Below are 7,291 nucleotides of genomic sequence, written 5' to 3'. Positions count from 1 at the left end.
ATGTAGGTGAACTCTGAGGACGCTATGCTAAATGAAAGAGGCCAGTCTCTCAAAATAAACACCGTGTGATCCTGTTTTTGTAAGGCATCTAGAGAGGAGACTAACTCATAAAATCACACTATGGAGCAGTGACTGGCCAGCCTGGAGAGAGGAAAACAGGAGTTACTAATCAACAAGCATGAAGGATTTGATGAGCAAGCTGATGAAGTCTGCACTACACTTTACACAGCGCTTAACACTAAGGCATTGCACACTTAAAATTTCACTAAGAGGGCTGATATCATGTTAAGGGTTCTTCCCCCACTAAACTAAAGTAAGACAGTCATAGAGAATAAATTCCTCGTCTAAAGGAGGAAAGCACTTGGCCTTGTAGCCGCGATTCACAGAATATCTACAGAGCCGTTGAGAAGCGAACCTTTATAGTGATCTGGTTTATTTGACATATCAATAGACATAAGTCATGTGTTAATGCAGATTACTTTGACCAGATTATCCAGTTTAATCCCAGTTCCTATGATACTAAGAACATAAGTGTTTAAATTAATACATTTACAAAATTAGTATTTCATTGTATGTCTGAGAAGAGGGATAAAGTACCTTTCTCTCTCCCCTCACCTCTGTTTTTTTAGAAACTGCTTTTCTAGTCTTGTGTGTGGATGTGAATGTGTGGAGGTCAGAGAAGGACACTGGGTGCCCTGGTATCCTTTCCCTCTTTTTTTTTTTTTTTTTTCTTTTTTGAGGCAGGTTCTCTCCCTGAGCTTGAAGGTCATAGTTTTTGGTTAGGTTATCAGCCAGCAAGGCTCCGTGATCTTTCTGTCTCTGACTTTCACACATTGGGGTTACAGGCACTTGGGAAACCCTGTCCCTCTGTCCCTTGTATGGATCTGAACTCAAGTCCTCATGGTTGCATAACAACTTCCCTTAACCACTGAGCAATCTTGCCAGCTCCTAGGGAACATATTTCTAACTGTATTTCAATGCAGACATGATGCAAAAAAGATGTCCTTTTATGTCTCTGGAAAATAGTGAAAGAAACAGTATGGTCCTAGTCAACAGATAAATATGCTCTGAGTTTATATGCACTGAAATATAGATTGCATGGTAAACAGAGTGTTTTTCTGAGTTTGCGTAGCATATGGTTTTGATGACTGACTTTTTCTCTGAAAGAGCAAATCAATGGGGCAGGACATGCGATTACAGATGTGTGCCCTGCTTTTATTTGTATGGTGCAAAGAGGAAAATGTATCATCGCATGCTACATTGGTGGTGTGAAATATCATAATTCTTTGCACTGTCCCATTTTTAAAGTTATGGTTTTACAAAAGCATCATTTTGCACTGTAGCTGCTGTGAGTCTGGGCTTCCAGTTCGTTGGAGGACAACTTGAATCCAGGATGTTTTATGAAAAATGAATGCCCGATATTGATGTTCTAAAAGTGTCATAGCGTTCTCACTCTAGAGTGTAGGTAGGCAGGGGACTGACCACTGCTAAAAACTACTTTGCTGGAGGAATGGGTGAGGGAAATGGGACCCTGGGTGGCTCTTTTCTCACTTACAAGTAGCACAGGGGCCTCGTTTCATTCTATGTATATCCAGAGTACCCTTTGTACTCAATAACTCATGAACTCAAGGGTGCAGGTAGGGATCTAAAGCAAAACCAAGCAATTAAAGTTAACATTCCTGACAGCAGAATACTCCTCACACTGAACAAACATGCAACTGAGTGTTGAGAAACTCCTGGAACATTTCAGGTTCTCTGGGGACTTGAAAGCTACTGTCAGCCCAACCAACAGGATACAAGAATGCCTTCTATAAACAAATGAAGTGGCTGGGAGAGGATTCTCTTCCAGTTGTGTGAGAGTATCCTGTTGGCACATCTGGATGCCCCAGGAAATGCTCATCATCTCATGGGAGTGCTACCCTGCAAGGCCACACCAGTCAGCATATAGCGCAGGTGAGTGAAAAAGAGCCCTTCTCAAGTGGGAATATTTATCGGGTTGAAAATGAGCAGGCAAGACAAGACAACCCCAACTGAAAACAAGCAAACGGAATCTCCCAACCATATGCTTAGCACTTTGCACATTTAATAAGAAACGCCTCCTTCTTTTTTATACATACATAAATTTCATTGTTGCTGCAGTGATTTTAGATTCCTCAACAGCTTGGCTTTCATCCCCCTCTGTAACTCTCTTTTGTTCCTGTTCTCTGCCTCCTTCTGAAATCGATGGACCACATGAGCCACAAATGATTAGGGATGGGAAATTAAATCTATGAACAAGCAGAACTAATGAAATGCTTCACAGCAAAGCAAAGGTGAGATTAGAATTACCATTAGCTAGAGGGAGCCTAAGTATGAAAGAGAGAGAAGAGTGTAGGAGATGGATGGAAGCAGCAAGTTTTTAACCTTAGTGACAGAACTATCAGTCCACCATAATATTTATAGCTTTTCCCAATTCTATACATAGGCTTTTACAATTTATACAGATACAAATATATATGTGTGTGTGTGTGTGTACATATGTACCAAGACATCTTATATTTGCAATTTACACATTGTATATCTCATATTTACATAACCATTTAACCTCAAAAGTTATGTATAAAATGCTGCCTAGCATTTTTTTTTATTATTATTCTCTTGTGAAACTATCATACAAGAAATATATTGGCCACTGAATTTGAAACTGACCCTGTGAGTTAGCAGGACAGGTAAGCATTCTGATATTCACATACACTTACGAAGGGCCCCTTGGTACATGACATACCTCTTGATTGCTTCCTGATGCTTTAACAGGCTGCGCACATCTTCCATCCCACAGCTGAACCTGCTACTGCTTAGAATGCTTGTTGATGTGACCAACAGTGAAAATACCATTGAAAGAAAAGGATGGCAAGCTCTAGGGATGCATGTGCAAACTCTGGGAAAAAAAAAGTGCCCTGGTACCCTGGTACAGAGGAAAGAGACTCCCACTGGTCAGTGAACGGACTTCGGAAAAGATAGCTGATGTGACAAGACAAATGATTCTTGCACAAAATGGAGATGACCCATTTTCCCTCTTTCGATTTGTTTCAGGACCCTGGCTTTATGCCCAGCAGTTGGTTACTGATTTGAAAAGATTTCATTCTTAACAAAATGGGGTAGTTACATGTTCTAAGCATTGTTAGCAGGAACTACCCCCCCTCACAAATTGAACACTGACCACTTCCTTTATTATCTGCCGGTGTATTCTTCTGTTAAAACTCAAACAAGTTTGCTGTCTCAGAAAGCTGTCCCAAGTGCCTTGGCCAATATCCTGCCGTCACGCATGTTCACGTGGCACTTCCCTCCCGTTACTACGGACTTGCCTTGTTTGTCCTGTCAGAGCACGTGATCCTTAAGAGTAAAAAGACAATCTCTACTCAGTTCAACCACAGTGTCTACTCTTCTAGGGAAACGCCACTTAGGAACAAAGGAATGACTTTTTAAATTGATAGGACAAATGAGAGAAAAAGGCCGAATCACACCATTTGTCTTGGCTACACTTTAACACAAACCCCTAGAAAATGTAAGTAGCAATTTTATTAACATAGCAAATTTAAAAAAGTTATCTTAGTTTTTTTCTGGATTTAAAAGTATTTTATATTTTTTTTTCTCAGCAGTACAGGTTTCTAATATTCGGATCATGGAATTGCAGAAGAGGAACTTTAAAACAGAGACTAAATGAACTTTTCGTTTTGTTTTGTTTTTGTTTTTGCTTTTGTTTTTTTTTTTTTTTTTGTGCTTGAGTAGTCTTGTGTAGCCTTGGTTGTCTTGGACTCACTTTATAGACCAGGCTGGCCTCAAACTCATAGACATCAGCCTGCCTTTGCCTTCTAGAACGCTTGGGTTACAGGCCTGTGCCCATGACACCTGGCTTGCCTAGATGAACTTTTGAGTGATGGCTGACAGCATGGAGCAAACGGTGACTTCTGAAAGGGGCACCATCATCAGAAAGTCGGGGGTTGAGGGAAAGTAGATGCTAAGTCTTGCTTGCATGGATACCTGTCCCTTGAGGTGGCGGCTACTGGAAGCTGGAGTCTGGCCTCTCAACAAGATTAAAGAGATGCTATTAATTGCTATCGATCATGGGTCAACAAATTAAATTGCATCTGCAGCTGCCTCTCCATAAGGTCTAAATGAGAAATGCAGTTAATGGGTCTGGCTGACCCAATGTTGTGATTGATTTAATAGGGAACAAAACAACAACAAATAGCATGTGTGTATGTGCTGTGTGCCCTGTGTGTGGTGTATGCGCATGCATGATGTGTGTCTGTGTATGCTCACTGAGTGTTCATTCCCATATGCATGTAGAAAATTAGGTATCTTGGAGACCTCACACCAAAGGTCTTTTGGGGACCTAACTACCCATTTACCCCTATACGTTCCATGGAAAAAAACAAAACCAGATGACCACAGTGGCTATCTAACTAATTCTTGCCTGTCTGTCTGTCTATTCATTTATGTATTTGAATTTCAGAAATCTCAGTGAACAACACTGTAGAAAACAAAGTCAACCTTTTGTATTGTAAAGGGGCCCGTGTTGGGTTAAGTGCTAGCAGCCCACAAGTACTTTTGTCTCACACTATGCAGATAGGCTGTAGTACAAGATTAACATTTGCAAAAAAAAAAAAAAAAAAAAAAAAAAAAAAAAAAAAAAAAACTAATTAAAGAACTGATTTCTTCTTACCTTCCAAATATAGACATTCTTCTCATTCTTCTCACTATATATAAAAGTCTATATATAACACTATATATAAAAGTCTATCTGATCAGTGGTGAAGTTTGGATACTCAAGTTGCAATTGTTTACGTCAAGATGAAAGTGAGCTGGCAAAAAGGTTTGGTGCCTGGAAGACAGATATATTTGTACTTGACCCTGGAGTTCTAACATGTTACTAGCAACTTTGGCACAGTGTCCTAAGATGAGATCAGGTGCCACTCTAAGTAAAACATAGGTTTTACATCATTGGTTGTTGTCATTGGAAACAATGTCCTTCTAATCCCATGAGCCTTCGACGTGACTGTTTTCATTCCAGGCATCCCACTGGACCCTCAGGGCAATGCTGCTGTGTTTGAGTCTCACTCATATTAGATCAGATCCTCCTTATTCCTTTCCTGAGCTTCTGAAATTGTCTCCCATTAGTGTCCCCACCTCCTTACGGTCTGCAATTCATTCTTCATTCTGTTGTTTATAAGATATGAATATGACCATGTGACCTTCTTTATCTCACTATAATTACTCCACAGTATCAATAAAAAGAAAGTTCAGTTTTCTTCGTATGATTTCCCAGGTCCTGACAATTGGGTTTTCTTCCCAGATGCATCTTTGAGTATACGCTAGCAACTGTAGCCTCATATTCAGCTATATCTGATTGCTTGTCACCCTCAAAACACACCATTCATATTTTTTTGTTTCACAATAATGTTTCTCTAAATATATACTCAAATCATACCTAAGATATAGTCAAATCCAGAATCACTTAACCCATTTCTTTTTTTTTTTTAATTCCTCTAGTCTTAATAATGGCAGCTGATCTATAATCAGACCTGAAGACAGCTCTGCATAGAATGTAAGCCTAGGAAAACCAAAATGTTCTGTGGCCTCTGTGTTACAGTCTGCAAAGTGGCGATTCCAGTTAGTAATTTCATTATGGCTGTGAGGATGATTGGAGTCATTGTCTTATGTCTGGCAGCCAATAAAGTGTCGGACACACCAAGAAACTAAAGTTATGGTAGCTGAGTTTCATATTCCAGTTTCTCCCCCTCCTGTCACCAGACATGATCATTTATTTGGAGACTTGTGTCTGTTATTGGAAAACTTTTCAACTTAAAATTAATTGCAGTAGTGTAGCTGTTTGAAAGTAAGCCTACTTAAAGCCCATTTGTGGTGGGAGCATGGGAGATATTTAGCATTTGAAATGGAAAGAATGAGGATCTGAACATTCTGAAAAGTCAAAATGAAAATCACTCCCTGGCCATCACTGTATACATTTGTAATAAAAAAATAAATTGAACCCTCAAAATCCAGTTGTAGAACTTCAAAGGAATTCGTTGTGTGAGGAGGGGAGCTGTGGGTATGTGAGCCTGCATTTAGGTCCATGTGTAGGTTGAGACTATGAGTCAGTTCAGGTGTCTTCCTTACTGTTCCTGTTCACCACTCAGCCCATAAGCCCCACAGATCCTCCTGTTTTCACTTCCCTACCCACAAGGCTGTCACACCTAGGTTCTTACCTGTGTGATGGAGATGTGAACTCAGATCTCTGGCTTATGTGGCAAAGACTTTACCCGCTGAACCATCTGCCTGTTCCCCAATTCAATTCATTTACCTTTTATGAATAGTGGGCCTTCTTGGTGCGTAAGATTGTTCAGGGAGACTTGGGTATTTATACGAGACAGCACAGTTTGGGTGTCAATGCCATGCTTATAAAACATGCAGTCAGAAAACACAGGTGAGTTTCGAGACTCAGAGATAACATTTCCCCTTTCAAAATCATGAAGATATTTTCTTTAGAAGAGTACTATTCTCACCATCAAACTTCAAATGCCACCAAGAAATCAGATCTGTGCCTTGGCTCAGAGTTTGCCTCTATGCTTCTGAGGTGTCTGTTGTATAAAACTTTGAGGACATGGGGAATAGAAAATTAAATGTATGAGAAATTGAAATGCAAGAAAGTCTAATTTTGTTTTATGGAAATGTTGGTGGAATACAGGTGTGTCTTTATGTGCTTAGAGACACCATGCTGATATTTTCTTAGTGGATATATTTCCCATTACCTGGTAATGCAGAAAATGATGGCAATTTAAAAATATTGTTCATATAACTTGCATTAGGCAGTGGGCTTGTCTCAAGGAACATGACAATAACATTCCATTTTTCCTCCCTGAGGAGGGTTGTGTACAAAGAAGACGAAGGTAAGTTCTTTGGGTACTAGTTGCCAGCAATAGTGAGTGTCCTGGGCCCAGCCCTTTTTTGCTTCTTGGAAGTCCACGGATGAAGTTGAAGATGGGCATTAAAAGAACAATATTCTCAGTAAAAATTTTCAAACAACAGCGGACACAGGAGTTTTGTCAGAGGTTTTAGCTGTGGTTGGCAAAGTTCAAATCTATATCTTAGATTTAAGAGGCACACCAACCAAATATAAGGCCATTTTGGATTATGAAAACAAATTTCCTTCTCATATTTAAAAAATATAAGAATTTTGAGTATGGATTGGATATTGCACAGTTCTAAGGCTCCTAATTTTGCTATGTTTGATAGCAATACAGTTTTGTAG

The sequence above is a fragment of the Meriones unguiculatus genome, chromosome 15 (assembly GCF_030254825.1).
Source record: "Meriones unguiculatus strain TT.TT164.6M chromosome 15, Bangor_MerUng_6.1, whole genome shotgun sequence".
In the NCBI taxonomy this organism is placed as follows: domain Eukaryota; kingdom Metazoa; phylum Chordata; class Mammalia; order Rodentia; family Muridae; genus Meriones; species Meriones unguiculatus.
This window is presented reverse-complemented; position numbering follows the sequence as displayed.